Genomic DNA, 17,851 nt, shown 5'->3' with positions numbered 1-17,851 from the left:
GCGAAAAGGCAGGGAGGGGAAAGGGAAAGAAGAAAACGGAAAGGAAGGAAGAAGAAATAAGACACACATTTAGGCTTAACGTCCTCAGGCCGCTGCAGCAACCCCACAAAAGGCTGATGGGAGGGAAACCAGCCTCACACCAAAGACTGACACACAACCTCTGCGGCCTGGAATCGCGCTTTCCAAACCTCAGGGAAAAGTCACATGCCTTGCAGAAAGAGGCACCGGCTTTTTCCACTCCCTTTGTTACTCTGAAGTGTTTGCGGTCGCTCTGAAATGGTGCGGCTCCTGACGGCTCCCCCCAAAAAAACTCATTGCCCGCACGCACCCCTTGCACCAGAGGAGGGAGTGGGTGTTCCCCCCCCCCTCCCAGGCCCACAGCCGAAAAAGCGAGCAGGGTTCTCCATCAGCGGCTGGAGTTCCCACAAGCCTCTTTCTCCAAAAGCCTGGCCCAGCTCCACTGCAGCTCTCTGGAAGAGTTGTGGGTGGGGGGAGGGAAAGGTGAAGAAGGAGAAGGGTTGGTTTTTATATGCCGACTACCTCTACCACTTAAGGGAGACTCAAACTGGCTTACGATCACCTTCCCTTCCTCTCCTCACAACAGACACCCTGTGAGGTAGGTGAGGCTGAGAGAGTGTGACTGGCCCAAGGTCACCCAGCTGGCTTCATGTGGAGGAGTGGGGAAACAAATCCAGTTCACCAGATCAGCATCTGCCGCTCATGTGGAGGAGTGGGGAATCAAACCTGGTTCTCTGGATCAGAGTCCACCGCTCCAAACCACCGCTTTTAACCACTACACCATGCTGGTTTTTATATGCTGATTTTCTCTACTGCTTAAAGGAGAATCAAACTGGTTTACAATCACCTTCCCTTCCCCGCCCCACAACAGATGCCCTGTGAGGTAGGTGGGGCTGAGAGAGCCCTAAGAGACCTGTGACTAGCCCAAGGTCACCCAGCTGGCTTCACGTGTAGGAGTGGGGAAACAAATCCAGTTCACCAGATTAGCCTCTGCCACTCATTTGTAGGAGTGGGGAAACAAATCCAGTTCACCAGATTAGCCTCTGCCGCTCATGTGGAGGAGTGGGGAATCGAACCTGGTTCTCCAGATCAGAGTCCACCACTCCAAACCACTGCTCTTAACCACTACACCACGCTGGCTCTGGAAAGGTGAGCTATCCTGCCTTTGGCATGGAGCCGGCCAAGAGCCCGGCTTGCAGTCGACCCCGTATCCGGTAGGAGGCTTCGGCACTGCCTGGAAAAAAGTCAGGAAAGAGATGGGGCGGAGGGGAAGGTGGAGAGATGGATGATTGGCTGGAAATCCAAGAAAGAGTTTTGGAACGGCCTGTGGTGCCCGTGTTGTCCAAGGTCAATTCATTTGAGGGAGGGAGAAGCTAATTTGGCTGTTTGCTAAGAGAGGAAACCCGAGATGGCTCTGAACAGAATTTAGAAAGAAAAAGGAGAAAAGGAATGGTGGAGAGCTTAATGACAACCTCAGGCAGTCGCTCCATTGGCTGCCCATGAGTTGTGTGTGTGTTAAGTGCCGTCAAGTCGCTTCCGACTCATGGCAACCCTATGAATCAAAGCCCTCCAAAATGTCCTCTCTTTGACAGCCTTGCTCAGATCTTGCAAACTGAGGGCCCTGGCTTCCTTGATAGTGTCCACCCATCTCTTGTTGGGTCTTCCTCTTTTCCTGCTGCCCTCAACTTTCCCTAGCATGACTGTCTTTTCCAGTGACTCTTGTCTTCTCAGAATGGAAGGGAAGGTGATCGTAAGACGGTTTGATTCTTCCTTAAGTGGTACAGAAAGTCGGCATATAAAAACCAACTCTTCTTCTTCTTTCTCTTAGCCATCTTCAGAAACATAAACATTATTTGTTATTTCACATCAGAACACATTTTGCAGTTTGACATAAAAAAGACATGTGTATGAAGCTCTTGCCATTGCATGTTCATATGTTAGCTTTACATCATTCAGCGGTGGTAGACCAATTCTTTTCTTAACCATCTGCTTTCTATCTGGCTTTGATATTAAATATTCAATTCAACTGAGCTTTTAAAAAGCAATAATGAAGTTATGAGAATCTGAGGCGGACGGGTTAGAGTCAGAGATAAGCTTTCTTTTGTGGTGACGACAAACCCCATATTTATGTGTTACAATAATTTTGTCATCGCTTTAATAAAAGAACGAGAAACTATTGAAAGCTTGTGGTAGCAATACTTGGAAAACATAGTCATTAAAATGAAGACCCCAAAGGCTGAAAAATTTGTCTTGCTCCTATATTTTCGGACTGGGTCCTAGAGCCAAAGAAAGTTTGTCAAGGCCTGGCTTAACCACCTCATACATGATTGCTGGAGGGGGGGGGGAGAGAGGAAGAAAGAACCACTGACATCATGCCAAGATCCTCAGAGGAAGGGGTGGGACAAAAAAAGTGACCAACAATCAAACAGCTACAGCAGAAGACTCGAGCAACTGAGCCAAGCCACAGTCACCCAGCCCGAGGGAAACGTCCTTCCCCAACTCACGTCAGGCGCCCTGTCGGCCCTAAGCAGGATGGGGCCAGGCTGTTTCCGACCACAAGTTGTGTGTGAGAGAGATTTCACTGATTTACTGAGGCCTGCCTGAGGCAGCTAACAAAACTAAAATATGATAAAAAGGATAAAAATAGAATTAAAATAGTTGACTGTAAAAACCGAGTTGTAAAAGTCCAGCTTCCTCTCTCTATTAAAAAACAACAACAATAACTCTGCCTGCCATATACTGGCTCACCAGAAAGACAGACTTACCACAGCCCTTCCAGCCACTGTGGTGTAGTGGCTAAGAGCGGTGGTTTGGAGTGATGGACTCTGAGCTGGAGAACCGGGTTCGATTCCACCATATGAGTGGGGGAGGCTAACCTGGAGAACCGGGTTGGTTTTTCCACGCCTACACATGGAGCCAACTGGGTGACCTTGGGCTAGTCACAGCTCTCTTAGAGCACTCTCAGCCCCACCTACCTCACAGGGTGTCTGTTGTGGGGAGGGGAAGGGAAGGTGATTGTAAGCCAGTTTGATTCTTCCTTAAGTGGTAGAGAAAGTCGGCATCCAAAAACCAACTCTTCTTCTTCTTCCCTTCAAGTGCTACTTTATTAAATGCAAGGAATTTTTACATAGATGCCCATAAAAAGCCCCACCCTCCCTTAATGTACAATTTAGGGCCAAACAAGATGACTGCAGCAGCATTATCCTGCCTGTGTTCCCCAGCACCTAATAGAATAGCCCTGCTTCTCTGATCCTGGACAGAACAGGTATGCATCATGACCAGTATCCATTTTGACTAGTAGCCAAGAATAGCCTTCTCCTCCATGAACATGTCCACTCCCCTCTCCAAGCCTTCCAAGTTGGCAGCCATCACCATATCCTGGGGCAGGGAGTTCCATACTTTTGTCCCATCTATTTTATTCATTTACCCTGGGTAATGCACCATGGGTCTCAGTGAGAAAGTGGGCCACGAATAATGAAACGAACAAATAAAAAAATTATCATGAACACATGAACACATGAAGCTGCCTTATACTGAATCAGACCCTCGGTCCATCAAAGTCAGTATTGTCTACTCAGACCGGCAGTGGCTCTCCAGGGTCTCAGGCAGAGGTTTTTCACATCACCTACCTGCCTAGTCCCTTTAACTGGAGATGACGGGGATCGAACCTGGGACCTTCTGCATGCCAAGTAGATGCTCTTCCACTGAGCCACAGGCCCTCCCCTATCATCCCAACCCCCACCCTGTAAAGTAGGTTAAGCCGAGGGGGTTAAGCCGAGAGAAAGTGTGTGCGACCCAAGTCTCCCCGCCCCCATACCTTGGGTCCTATCCTGACACTTGAACTGCTACACCATACTGGATCCCAACTGAAAAACCTGTAGGGGGGGGGGGCTCAACCCAGTCCACACAAGCAAAGCTCCCTAGCTGAGAGATCAGGGATTGCAAACACCCCCCTGCAAGACAGACAGCAAGTCGAGACCCTGTCGGATCCCGTCAGGGCAAGCCATTTCTAGAATATATGTCAGCAATCATTCTGTTCTGTCAACTTGCCACCAGGTTCAACTTGCCGCGGGAGGGAGAGAAACCACACAAATCCATCACCCGGCTGCATTCTTCCGCGAAGTATCGCACGGTGCCGCAGCCAGCGCATTTAACAAATCGTCCTTTCCAGCTCAATAGCTTCTTCTTTTTTTGCACAAAGGGCCGTTCTTCACGCTACGGGGGGAACATTCAGCAGGAACGGGGTCTGGGATAGCTGCGCTGTGGAGAATGGAGTTGCCCCCTCAGAGGAAGGCTCATCAATAAATTAAGATGGCAGAAGAGACGGGGAGGAGGGTGGGGGCGCTTGAATAAGAGCTGCCAACAAGACTAGCGGAGATTTCTCGGGGTGTCGAACGCCCTTGGCTTGGCATTGGCAGACAACACTGTGCCGTGCCAGACAGAGACAGAAGCCGAGCCGGACTGGGGCCATCTTAAAAAATAACATAATTGGGGAAAGCTAAGGGACGACCAGCAAATGAAACCCACAAAAGTCGCTAGCCCTCAATAATGTTTAACAGCCCATCTACCCTCTTGTATCTTCACGTTTGTGGTGCACTGGCAGCCAGAACGGAAGAAAGAAAAAGAAGAGAACCAAGAGTCTCCCAATTTACATCTTCTCAGCTTGGTTGCCTGGAAGTAATTTTCATTTCACTACCGGCAACAAACCGGGGTTAGTGCGCACAGTGAGGCAAATAACCCATTTTAAGAGAGATTCACTTGGTGTCCTTCAGCACAAAGCTGTTTAGGACTTGCTGATAGAAGAAGAGCTGGTTTTTATATCCCGATTTTCGCTGCCTTTAAGGAGTCTCAAAGCAGCTTACAATCACCTTCCTCTCCCCACAACAGACACCTTGTGAGATAGGTGGGGCTGAGAATGTTCGGAGAGAACTGTGACTAGCCCAAGGTCACCCAGTAGGCTTCATGTGGAGGAGTGGGGAATCGAACTTGGTTCACCAGATCAGAGTCCGCCGCTCATGTGGAGGAGTGGGAAATCGAACCTGATTCTTAACCACTACACCATGCTGGTGTAGTAGAATACTCACCTCCACCTGTTACTGACTTATATCATCCAAATAAGAGCCTTGCTCAATGAGATCTGTGAAGGAACAGACTCGCAAGCCCCCAAGCCCCCAGCCTATCAGATCCCAGGAGATCAGAAAACCCTGCGGGCGCCCCAGGTCGCTGCCTGATGACGTCACCCCTTTCCCCGACTCCCCAACAGAATAAAAATCAAACTCGATGGTAATGCTGCCCCCAGCAAATCTGAGAGTGTCCCGCCAGATGGATTTGTGGGCCTCGCGCTTGATCTGCCGTTGCCATGTAGAGGCTCTGCCTAGTTGCGGGTGTCTCTCACTTCAGCCGTACCAGCTAGCGTGGGAAGGCTCCGTTGCATCTTTGCAATTTTGAGCTATTGTGCACAAGGGATGGCTTGCTTACCTTGGTGCTAGATCCCACAGATCTGTTCCACTAACAGTATCATTCTCCTCCAAGGCAAGGAGACTTCTTCTGGTGTAAGAGGCTCAAGAGAGAGAGGAGGAGGAGGAGGAGGAGGAGGAGGAGGAGGAGGAAGGGCTGTGGCTTAGTGGAAGAGCCTCCGCCTGGCATGCAGAAGGTTCCAGGTTCGATCCCTGGCAGCTCCAGTTGAGAGGCAGTAGAAGAAGAAGAGTTGGTTTTCATGGGGAGGAGCTGTGGCTCAGTGGTAGAACATCTGCTTGGCATGCAGAAGGTCCCAGGTTCAATCCCCGGCCTCTCCAGTTAAAGGGACTAGGCAGGTAGGTGATGGGAAAGACCTCTGCCAGAGCCCCTGGAGAGCCCCTGCTGGTCTGAGTAGACAATACTGACTTTGATGGACCAAGGGGGTCTGATTCAGTATAAGGCAGCTTCATGTGTTCAAGAAGAAGAAGAAGAAGAAGAGCTGGTTTTTATATGCCAACTTTCTCTACCTTTTAAAAGAAGACCCGAAGCGACTTACAATAGCCTTCCCTTCCCCTCCCCACAACAGACAACTTGGGAGGTAGGTGAGGCTGAGAGAGTTCGGAGAGAGCTGTGACTGGCCCAAGGTCACCCAGCTGGCTTCATGTGGAGGAGTGGGTAAACCAACCATGTTCGCCAGGTTGAAGTCTGCGGCTCATGTGGTGGAAAGGAAACCAACCCGGTTCACCAGATTAGAGTCCGCCACTCATGTGGAGGAGTGGGGAATCAAATCGGGTTCTCCAGATTGGAGTCTGCGGCTCATGTAGAGGAGTGGGGAATCAAACTGGGATCTCAAGATTAGAGTCTACGACTTCTAACCACTACACCATGCTGGCTCCCTTGTGCCAGAGGAAAGCCCCTGCCCTCAACGGAAGATGCTCACGGCTCCGTGATCGCACTGGCCAGTGACGATGTGCACGAATCCAACAGCAGTCAAGAGATCTACGGTCACAGCAGGACTCACGTTTCTCCTGGCACAACTTCAAAGAGGATACTCTGTCATGGCTTATACATGAGTTCCCTCCAAAGGTTCTCACGCAAGCCCTCAGGGTGAGGCGCATCCATGTATCAGTTGGTTCTCCATTGTACCCGGACCAAAAAGGGGCAAACTGCCCCGTTCCCACGGCCATGAGCCCATGACAGGGGGAGAACACGATCCATCAAATCACAATCCAAGCAAGCCCCAATGAAAGGAGAGGGGCTGCCAAGACCATTTCAATCAGACTGGCACATAAGCAGTCCCAGAAGATTGCCGCCCCCCCCCCCCCCGGTTAAATAGAGAGAGGAGGGGAGCCATTTCGGTGTTATTTACTGATTTGCAAAATTTATACATGCTCCCTGCTTCAGGCCGCTCGGGCATGGAAACGTCTGAGCCGAGGGCTAGGGAGAGGCCAGCTATTGAACCTCCCTGGGCAACTGGACTTCCAGTTTGGAAACCAAGCCTTTAAGCTACGTCCCAAGGGCCAAGGGCCAGGTGCCCAGGCTAGCCCTGAAGCCTGAGTGGGATAAAGAGAGCCGTTGTGGTGTCGTGGTTCAGAGCAGCGAACTCTAATCTGGAGAACTGGGTTTGATTCCCCACTCCTCCACATGAAGCCTGCTGGGTGACCTTGGCCTAGTCACAGTTCTCTCAGGACTCTCTCAGCCCCACCTGCCAGCATGGTGTGGTGGTTAAGAGTGGTGGACTCTGATCTGGAGAACCGGGTTGGTTTCCCCACTCCTCCCCATGAAACCAGCTAGGTGACCTTGGGCTACTCACAGCCCTCTAAGAGCGGTGGTTTGGAGCAGAGGACTGTAATCTGGAGAACAGGGGTTCAATTCCCCACTCCTCCACATGAAGCCAGCTGGGTCACCTTGGGCTAGTCACGGTTCTCTCTGAACTCTCACAACCCCACCTACCTCACAGGTGTCATCTGTTGTGGGGAGGGGCAGACAAGGCAATTGTAAGCTGGTTTGATTCTCCCTTAAGTGGTAGAGAAAGTTGGCATATAAAAACCAACTCCTCCTTCTCCTTCACTGCGTAGAGAAATATTTCCTTTTGCCTGTCCTGAATCTACTGCCCGTCAGCTTTGATGGATGCATTTGATTTCTAGTACTTTGGTAGACGGATAAAACGTTCTCCTTGTCGACTCTCTCCACCCCGTGCATAATTTTAGAAAACTATCCTGCCCCCACCCCCAGTTGTCTCTTTTCTAAACTGAAAGGCCCAGACTCTTCAGCCTTTCCTCCTAGGGAAGGTGCTCCAACCTCCGAATCATCTTGGCTGCCCTCTCCTGGACTTTTCCCAAGAGGCTCCCAGTTTGCTTGCTGGATCAGAGGAGAGGAGGAGGAGGAGGAGGAGGAGGAGAAGAGGGGGAGGAAGAAGAAGAGGGGGAGGAAGAAGAGGGGGAGGAGGAGGAGTTACCACTTAAGGGAGACTCAAACTGGCTTACAATCAGCTTCCTTTTCCCCTCCCCACAACAGACACCCTGGGAGCTAGGTGGGGCTGAGAGAGCTGTGACTAGCCCAAGGTCACCCTGCTGGCTTCACGGGTAGGAGTGGGGAAACAAATCCAGTTCACCAGATTAGCCTCCGCCGTTCATGTGGAGGAGTGGGGGAATCGAACCCGGTTCTCCAGATCAGAGTCCACTGCTCCAAACCACCGCTCTTAAACCACCACACCAAGCTGCTGATCAAAGCAGCGAGTGGACTTTGGAGGCTTAGTGGGACTTTGAAAGCTTCTCATTTGGGAGATGCGGAGTCATGCTGGCCTGAAGCCAAGGTGCAGCTGCCTCCTGGCTGCCCTCCAACTCGGGTGGGGGTGTTGACCCAAGGCTGCCAGCCTCCCGGGCCAAACTCCGTGATCCTCTCCTTCCACTCCGGATGGTTATCTCACCTTCGATATCCTGAACAATGGGTCAGGGACTCTATGACGTTGCTCACAGGCTGCTGAGGAAGCGGCACGTGCAGCAATGCCGGCCAAATTAGGACGGGCACGCCTCGCTGGCGGGAGGCGCAATCGCCTCACCTGTTGCCTTCCCAGCTTGGCTTACCTGGACCGGCTGTGCCCATTATACCACAGTGGCTCTCACATGAACACTGCCTCATACTGAATCAGACCTTTGGTCCATCAAAGTCAGTATTGTCTGCTCAGGCTGGCAGCAGCTCTCCAGGGTCTCAGGCAGAGGTCTTTCACATCACCTACCTGCCTAGTCCCTTTATCTGGAGAGGCCAGGGATTGAACCTGGGACCTTCTGCATGCCAAGCAGATGCTTTACCGCTGAGCCACAGCCCCTCCTTTGTCAAGCAGGGACCACAGTTTAGTGACAGAGTAAACCCTTTGCATGAGGGCAGTCACGGGTTTAATCCCCAGCACCCCTAGGTGAAAGCACCCTCGGCAACTGTAGGGTCAAGAAAGACCCCGGCCCCAAGACCCTGGACAGCTACCTCCACTCAGAGCAGAGAATCCCGGGCCAGAGAGAGATGGCAGCGGCTGCACACGTTCCTATCTGGATGCTGATCTTCCTCGTGCTGCTGACTCGATGCCTTTCTAAATTAAAAACACTCCAGCCCCAAAAACCTGTTTTTCATTTGACCGCGTCCCTTCGATTTCCCCTGAAACGAAGCGCTTTGACACAGTGACCTTGGCGACTGCCCGCGCTAACCTTCCCCGCTTGAAAGAAATGCAAGCGAGCCTTTCCCAAAGGCCTTCCAACGCGGATGCCGCGGAGCGTCTTTTCCCTCGCTGCTGGAAAGCGAGAGTGTTGGCCGAGTGACAGCTTGAAGGAGTTGAGCCCCGTTCGAAAGAAGGCAAGGGGGAAGGAAGGGAAAGCGTGTGCCCATGCTTTTACTCAGAGACCTACATAAAAATAAGGCCATGTGTGCGCAAGCTGCAATTCTGTCCAGAGACACTCATGTGCACCAGTTTAAAGCATCAAATTTCTACCCTTCAGGGGCTGAGAAAAGACGCTCGGCAGAGGGCAGAGCGAGGACCCAAGAAGAGCCGGATTCCGAGTGGACTTCGGTCCAGCATCACTCTCCGCTCCGCCCAAGCCGAGTTCGAAGAAATCGGATTAGACTGGCCCAAATGTGCTTAATTTGCACAGTCAATACCGATCCTGGGATCCGACTTCTCAAGGCACAGAAGTTTCGGTTACCCCAGGACAGAATTCTGATTTATTTCAGGACCTTTGACTGAGCTACTTAAACTGGGGATTCAAAAAGCGCTCCCCCCCCCCCCCGGGTTCAGCAGCTGTGGTCTCAGTTCACAAGAGGCACGGCGCTTTTCTGCCAAATTTTCCCCCTTTCCTTTTTAAAAATAAAAAAGGCCTCCAATGTAAATGGTACTTCTAAAGCCACTTGCAAATCTAGGAACTTTTACGTCACTCTTCCTTCCACCGACCCGATCTTGACCACAACAAAGGAGAGTGGTGGAAAATTTGGACGGGGAAAACTGGCAGCAGCAGCCCGAGTCTCAGCCAAAAGAAGGGATATTTGCTCGGCGATCCAGCGTGGGGCATGGCGTGCTGATCGGGCTCGAGAGACCTGGGTTCAAACTCCAGCCGGAGCTGCGCCCAGGGACTCCTCTGCAGCACCCAACAGATGTGCTCTAGCAGATTTAGAGACACACACACACACACGCAGGAAAATCCTGGGATGCCCTTCTCAGATTGCAGCGTGCCGCATTCAGAATTGCTGAGAGCCAGTGTGGTGTAGTGGTTAAGAGCGGTGGGTTGGAGCAGTGGACTCTGATCTGAGGATTTGTTTCCCCACTCCTCCACATGAAGCCAGCTGGGTGATCTTGGGCTAGTCACAGTTCTCTTAGAGCTCTCTCAGCCCCACCTACTTCCCAGGGTGTCTGTTGCGGGGAGGGGAAGGGAAGGTGAATGTAAGCCAGTTTGATTCCGCCTTAAGTGGTAGAGAAAGTCGGCATATAAAACCAAATCTTCTTCTTCCTCCTCCTCCTCCTGGCACTGCCTGTGAAGTTGGACTGCATCTAACCCTTGGATCCCCAGCATAGTGCCTGTGGGAGCCATGGTGCCTGCCAAAGGTTTTTAGAAAGTGGGTGTGGCCAGGTTGGGTTTCTGCCCAGCAGGGCTTCTGATTGTCCGCTGGAGATTTGGCTGGCTGTGCAGATTTTTTTAAAACGCTGCTTTGGCGGCAGCTGCCACCACAACACAAGGATCTTTACTGTGTGACTGGAGGTAAGCTGCGGCAGCCATTTTGTGGTTGGCTCCGCCTCCTGCGGCAGCCATTTTGCTCCAGCGATTTTTGTGGCTGTGCCCACCATGCTGTTTTTGAATTCCAAAGGTTTCCCCCAGGCTCAGAAAGGTTGGGAACCTCTAGTTTAGCCCCTGCGCAGAGATGCTAGGTGTCACTGGAACAGGTTGGTAAGGCTCACCGCACAATCCCTATCTGATAACCATAGCGGTCTACCGCTCAGGGCTGTTGTGAGCATGAACCAGCTAATATCTGCAAACCACGCCGGTACACGTGAAATGCCCATTCTGGCCTCGGTGCACTGCTGCGAACCCCCTCCCCAGGATTGGGCTGAAGGAGCTAAAACTAAACCAAAGTATTACATCAGGCATTAAGAGGATCAGGTGATCCATGGGGGGAAACTCTAAAAATAAGCCTCACTCAGAAATGTATATATTCTTTTCGGTAGCTCAGCATCAAGTTCTCTCTGCTCCCGAGACGCCCACGCTTTTCAACCGGCCAGCTGGGGGCTCCGGAGGGTACACAGCCAGTCTCCGATTTGGCCACGTTCCTTTCCAGAAGGAGGTTTGCCCCCGGACGGCGGTCTTAAGAAGCAGAAGCTAATACGGCATTTCACAGAGAGAGAGAGAGAGACAAGCTTTCGAAATGAGCTATTCATCCCAAAAAACTGCTTAAAGGGGGGGGGAGGAGATGAAGGGCTCTCGTGGCAAATTTTCCATCAGTGGTGTTTTCTTTTAAGGCTTCGACAGGCCGCAATCCTTATTCTTGCCCTGGAAAAACACTCTAGACAAAATTCACAGGCCGAGGAGGAGAAGCAGCGGTGAGATTCTGCGCTCACGGCGGGGGGGGGGGGATGGTTGTCCATTAACTAGCGACTCTCATTTCAGCAAACCCCTCTCCCTTTTCTCGAAACAGACAGAAGAAAGACCGGGAGGCCGGCAGGCTAAGCGGGGGACGGTCCTCTCTGGGGTGCGCAGGGGACCCAAATCGGGTGATTAAATTAGGGGACGCATGACTACGTCCCAATGCACGTCGTCACTCACGGGCCGGACAAAACCCGCAGCAACAATGCGCGTCCCAGCCCGAGAGGTCACCGTTAACGTAATTAGCCATGGGCGCTCGGAGACGGGATGGCTGAAACGCTGGCACACTAAAAAACCTCCATTATTCAGGGTGAGGAGGAGAGTCTTTGAGCTCTTGACGCGCTTCAAGCCTTCCGCGGATGCCCGCTCGACATTAAGTGATGTGGCCAGGGCCACTGTGAAACGGGACGCATAAAGCAGGCATTCAGGGAAGCGCCATTTACCATGCGGCATTGTTCCCGCCTTTCCATGGCGCCGGCGGGGGTCAGTCCCCAGGGGGCCCCGGCTTGACAACAGGGGCACGTCATAAGACCCCCACCCCCAATTCCCCGGGGGCCCCGTTCTGCGTCGACTTTTCAACTCCTCCCATTTGCATTCGCCGACGGAGCCTTCGGCCTTTGAAGTCACAGAAAGCTGCCTCATTTATCACTGACACCGAAGTTTCTAAAAGGCTGGAGGCAGCCTGCTCCTTGGCAATGGGAAAAGCTGAGGCCGTGAGGAGGGGAGGGGGTAGAAGAAGGGGGGATACCAGAGGAGAACCATGCAGAGCTCCCTTTACCCTCAGACTGGAGAGGTTGCGTTTCTGGTCCCTAGACAGTGCAAAAGAAACAGCCATTGTGTGTGTTAACATTGTGTGTTAACGCATAGTTAACATTGTGTGTTAACGCATAGCTTAACGCATAGTTAAATTGTGGAACTCCCTGCCCCAGGATGTGGTGATGGCTTAAAAAGCTTTAGGCAGGTTAGCTTGGAAAGAAGGCGGTTAAGGGGAGACACGACAGAAGTCTATAAAATTATGCATGGTATGGAGAGAGTGGACAGGGAGAAGCTTTTCTCCCTCTCTCAGAATACCAAAACGTGGGGTCATCTGCTGAAGCTGGAGGGTGAGAGATTCCAAACAGATAAAAGGAAATATTTCTTCACACAACGCATAGTGAAATTGTGGAACTGCTTGCTCCCTGCATGAACTCACCACCCTGCACACACAAAAAACCCCATTGGGGTCAGAGTGGGTACAATTCCCCCTCTCCTGGGGTACAAAGACTGAAGCATGCCCCCACTGACCTGGATTCTGGTCAGACCTCCCCCTCACAATGGGGAAAAAACAATTTTTTCAAACTTTTGAAAACAATCACCCCCACCCCCCAATGTGACCAAGGGAGCTTTGACGCTCAAAAACCTGTACCCTGAAAATCTCGCTGGTCTCTAAGGTACCGGACGCTAATCCAGTTACTCTCCTGCAGACCGACCCAGCTGCCCTCTGAAACAAACTTTTTTTCAAAGGGGATCTCCCTGCACACGTTTTAAGGCGTGCCAAGCGACAGCTCTGCAGGAGCCCGACTCAAAGCCGCTTCCCGGTTTAAAATCCAGAGGAGAGGGAAGGTCCCTCGGCACAACCCCAGCTCCTGCTCCATTTGCAATCCAGCGTCTACCCTCTGTGTCAAAGAGAGAGAAAAAGGAAGGCACACAACGCACAGTTGAATTGTGGAGTTCCCTGCCCCAGGATGTGGTGATGGCTGCCGACTTGGAAGGCTTGAAGAGGGGAGTGGACATGTTCATGGAGGAGACGGCTATCCTTGGCTACAGGTCAAAATGGATACTAGTCATGATGCATACCTATTCTCCCTAGTATCAGAGGAGCATGCCTTTTATATTAGAACACAGGCAAGACAAAACTGCTGCAGCTGTCCTGTTTGTGGGCTTCCTAGAAGCACCTGGTTGGCCACTGGGGGAACCGACTGCTGCACTAGATGGGCCCTGGTCTGACCCAGCAGGGCTTTTCTTATGTTGTTATGATGCATACCTAGTCTCTCCAGAATCAGAGGAGCAGGCCCATCATATTAGGTGCTGTGAAACACGGACAGGATGGTGCTGCCGCAGTCGTCTTGTTTGTGGGCTTCCTGGAGGCACCTGGTTGGACACTGCTTGAACAGACTGCTGGACTTGATGGCCCTTGGTCTGATCCAGCAGGGCTTTTCTTATGTTCTTAGGTTAAGGCGGGACGGGTGGCAGGCAGTGCAGCTTGCCAGCCACTAGGGGGTGCTTGACAACCCTAGATCTCTTCTCCCAGGGAAAGAGATGCTTCCCCCCCACATCGGAAACTGCTACGGGGCAATGACCGAGCTATCTAAGCTGGCCATAATTATACAAAGAAAATGCATCACGGCAAGGCTAAAGGTAGGAATGAGTTGTTCAGCACATGATCAGGAGTTTCCAAACTTTGTCCTCGCTAGCCTCGTAGGCTGACAAAGACCAAGGCCTGATGCCAACAAACAAGACGAGAGGGTGACCCCGCAGATGTGTGTGTGTGTGTGGGGGGGGGATGCTCATACGGCTGCTCTTCTGTGCCAAGCTTACCTTTCCCAAAGAAAGCTAGCACTTCAAGGGGAAGGGGCTTTCTTCCTGACATCCTGTTTTCAGATACAACGGGTTTTTGTCACGGGCGGTAACCCCTCCAGTTGTGTGAAATCCAGGACCAGGCTCGGCTGTTGAGAATCTGGCCTCGGATACGGGGCCAGCTAACCGGCTTCTGGGTTCGTGTGGAGGAAAATCAGAAGGGCTACTCCCCCAACAGGCTGAGTGACTTGGGGGTGTTCAGTCTGGAGAAGAGGAGGTCGAGAGGGGACATGATGGCTCTCTTGAAGTATTTGAAGGGCTGTCGCTTAGAGGAGGGCAGGGAGCTGTTCCTGATGGCACCAGAGGATAAGACTCGCAATAATGGGTTAAATTACAGACGGAAAGGTACCGGCTGGACGTATAGGAAGAAAATTGGTACAGCTAGCGTAGTTCAGCAGTGGAATTGGCTGCCTAGGGAGGGCTGGATAAGCACTTGTCAGGGATGCTCTAGGGTGAACCTGCATTGAGCAGGGGGTTGGATTAGATGGCCTCTATGGACCCCTCCAACTCTATAGAATCATAAAATCATAGAGTTGGAAGGGACCACTAGGGCCATCAAGTCCAACCCCCTGCACAATGCAGGAAATTCACAACTACCTCCCCCCTCCACACCCCTAGTGACCAGAAGATGGCCAAGATGCCCTCCCTCTCATCATCTGCCTATGATTATATGCTTCTAACACACACAAAACGAACACAGGGTATGAGACGCATTAGCAGGATTTACGCAACCTGTGCCAAAACTAAAGGAATTCTTACTGATTTCAGTGTGGTTTTTGCAGTGTTCTCAATGCCCCACTGGCGCCTCTTTGCCCAGCATAGCTCCGGGGGCTCCAGGAGACAAAAGTCTTTCCCAACACCGGTGGCCTAAGATTCTTTTCCTGGAAATGCCAGGGATGGAACATGGAACCTTCTGCCTGCCGAACAGGTGCCATACTACCGAGCTATTCTCTCAGTATTCTTCCTCCCAACGAAGCCCCTTGGGTTGGAGCAGGCTAGGAACTGGAAGCAAAGCCAATGAACGCTGCCCCGCAAAGTCTCGTTCTGATTTCCCCCCGGCCCCAGAGAGGACGTTTCTCCGAGTAGGGCTGGACAAGGACTCCCAAGCAGAGAGTGGCTATACACCCACGCAGGAAGAAGTCAGGGCCACGGCAGTAGCAAGCAGAAGAGAAGAGATCAAGGTGTTGAATAAATCTTTCGTTGTTACTTCCAGATCCCGACACGTTTCAACTGTGGCTTCATCAGGGGATCTACTGTAATCAGATTGTGGCCAAGGAGGCGTAATCAACTCACAAAAGTTGGAGGGTCAACCCCCACCCAGCAGTGTTCCATAAGCTACCACTAAGATCCACACAGTACTGCATTTCTCCTCACAAACAAGGTCACTCTGCGGCTCAGTGGTAGAGTACCCGCTTAGCATGCAGAAGGTCCCAGGTTCAAACCCCGGCATCTCCAGTTTAAGAAGAAGAAGAGTTGTTTTTTATACCCTGCCTTTCTCTACCTTTAAGGAGTCTCCAAGCAGCTTACAATCACCTCCCTCCCCCTGCCCACAACAGACACCTTGTGAGGTAGTTGGGGCTGAGAGAGTCCAGAGAGAACTGTGACTTGCCCAAGGTCACCCAGCAAGCTTCATGTGGAGGAATGGGGAATCAAACCCGGTTCTCCAGATCAGAGTCCACCGCTCCCTGCCAGCTTGGTGTAGTGGTTAAGAGTGGTGGTTTGGAGCAGTGGAGTCTGATCTGGAGAAGCGAGGTTGATCCCCCACTCCTCCACATGAGCAGCGGAGTCTAATCTGATGAACTGGACTTGTTTCCCCACTCCTACACATGAAGCTGGGTGACCTTGGGCTAATCACTCTCTCTTAGCCCCACCGACCTCACAGGGTGTCTGTTGTGGGGAGAGGAAGGGGAGGTGACTGTAAGCCGGTTTGAATCTTCCTTAAGTGGTAGAGAAAGTCGGCATATAAAAACCAACTCTTCTTCTTCCTAACCACTACACCAGGTAGCAGGTAACGTGAAAGACCTCCACCTGAGAGCTTCTGCCAGTCTGAGTAGACAAGATTGACTGGGAGCTACCAATGGCCTGATTCGGTATAAGGCGGCTGCATGTGCTCATTTGACAGATTGGTGAACTGATTTGCCCAAAGCCAGCCCATTAGTCAAAGAAAGACATGAACCCGGATCTCTCATTGATGTGACAGGGCACGCAAATACACAGGCATTTTCCCACATCATCTTTCCCATCCCGCCCACCTCCTGTTGTTTCCTTGGTTGTAAACTGCAGATTATAAGCTTCCAGGGGCAAGGAGCTTTTCCTTATCCCCAAAGCATGGAGTCCCAAACAACATGTTCAAAGGAACAGAGGAGGTGGGCTGGGAATTGTGAGTTTGGGGGGGAGGGGGTGCCACTTTGAAAAGTTTCACCTTCACCTTCTTTTTCCAATCTGTACGACTTATCACACTGAACTTTCACCCAGCTGCCACTGGCAGGTGAGACAAGGCAGCCTTTGGCACATGTTGCCACTGATGGTGGCCCAGATCACGTTAGTCACCCAGCAATGACTAAGGGCAATGGAAAGAATCACAGAATCACAATGTTGGAATGGACCTCCAGGGTCATCTAGTCCAACCCCCTGTGCAATGCAGGAAATTAACAACTGCCTCCACCCCCCACACCCCCAGTGACCCCCTACTCCGTGCCCAGAAGATGGCAACAAAAACCCTCCACAATCCCTGACCAATCTGGCCTGGAGGAAAATTACTTCCTGATCCTAGATTGGCATTACCCTGGGCATGTAAGAAGAAGAAGAGTTGGTTTTTATATGCTGACTTTCTCTACCACTTGAGGAAGAATCAAACTGGCTTCCAATCACCTCCCCTTCACACAACAGACACCTATGAGGTAGGAAGGGCTGAGAGAGCTCTAGGAGAACTGTGACTCGCCCAAGGTCACCCAGCAGGCTTCATGTGGAGGAGTGGCAAACCAACCTGGTTCAGCAGTTTAGCCTCCGCCGCTCATGTGGAGGAGTGGGGGAATCAAACACAGCTCTCCAGATCAGAGTCCACCCCTTCAAACCACCGCTCTTAACCAGTACACCACGCTGGCTCTCAACAAAGGGCCACAAGAGCAGAGCACTGATGCAACCCTTCTCTGCCTCTTATGATCTGTCTAAGAAAAGGTTAGCCACATAGCCAGGTATTCTTTATAGCTATAAAGAACACCTGGGAGAAAATTTCCTCAGTATCTGGGCCTTAACAGTGACAAAGGTAACCTGGGAAAAGCAGAGGCATCCTGTGTCCAAGTCAGCAAACCAAAGATTTTGGGTGACTGAAAATCAAAGGCTTCTCCATATCACACTTGATCCAATCATGCCTTACTTGCTAATGACATTTACATGCTATTGCCATTGGGTGTCCGAATTCACTCTTCTCTAATTAAGGATAGATCAGGGATGGCGAACCTTTTAGAGACCAAGTGCCCAAACCGCAACCCAAAACCCACTTATTTATCGCAAAGTGCCAACACAGCAATTTAACCTGAATACTGAGGTTTTAGTTTAGAAAAAACAACTCATACATTAACATTTGCAACTCTCTAGATGTGCTGGGGCGACGGAGCACGTGCCCACAGAGAGGGCTCTGCGTG

At 51.5% G+C, this 17,851-nt stretch overlaps 1 protein-coding gene across 1 annotated transcript in view; it reads right to left on the bottom strand.

Annotated features, from left to right (window-relative positions):
• The window catches only part of DIS3L2 (DIS3 like 3'-5' exoribonuclease 2), a 246,597-nt gene that overhangs the window by 52,255 nt on the left and 176,491 nt on the right, over positions 1–17,851 (bottom strand). The gene's annotated exons all lie outside the window — the stretch shown is intronic.

The sequence above is a fragment of the Euleptes europaea genome, chromosome 5, assembly GCF_029931775.1.
Source record: "Euleptes europaea isolate rEulEur1 chromosome 5, rEulEur1.hap1, whole genome shotgun sequence".
Lineage (NCBI taxonomy): Eukaryota > Metazoa > Chordata > Lepidosauria > Squamata > Sphaerodactylidae > Euleptes > Euleptes europaea.
This window is presented reverse-complemented; position numbering and strand designations above follow the sequence as displayed.